Source organism: Octopus bimaculoides, chromosome 3 (assembly GCF_001194135.2).
Source record: "Octopus bimaculoides isolate UCB-OBI-ISO-001 chromosome 3, ASM119413v2, whole genome shotgun sequence".
NCBI lineage: Eukaryota > Metazoa > Mollusca > Cephalopoda > Octopoda > Octopodidae > Octopus > Octopus bimaculoides.
The window spans coordinates 145,838,605-145,839,184 of record NC_068983.1 but is presented as its reverse complement, the minus strand read 5'-3'; positions in this window follow the sequence as shown (position 1 = coordinate 145,839,184).

Sequence of the window (580 nt, the reverse complement as noted above, 5' to 3'; positions counted from 1 at the left end):
GAGAGAGAGAGAGAGAGAGAGAGAGAGAGAGAGAGAGAGAGTTAAAGCTCGTAATTTCCTTTATAAAATATTCTCAGTCTCGTCATAGACGTTTAAAAAAAATCCTTTTAGCCAACTTCATCGTTTTATGAAGATTTGTCTGTAATTGCTACTGTTGTTTTGTTAATAGTTTGCTTTTGGAAGGGTTGTGTGACAGTGATACGGATGGGCGAGGTGACAGTGAAGCAGTGTTGTTGTTGGAAGTGGTAGTGGTTGAGTTGGCAGTGATGTGGTGTTGACTTGGAGATTTCGACTGGTCGGGAGAGGTAAGAGTATAAAAAAAATCAAATTAAAGACAGAATTATATAAATATATATATAACATTACAGGGAATTCTCATTGGACAACTGAAATTATACATACACACACACACATAATTTCATATATTCATACATATATGCATATACAGAAATACATACATAAACTCATTCAGCTATATGTAAATATATGTGTGAATGTGTGTATGTTTGTACGTATATGTATATGTATATACACATGCATATTAATTTATATATATATATATATATATATATATATATAT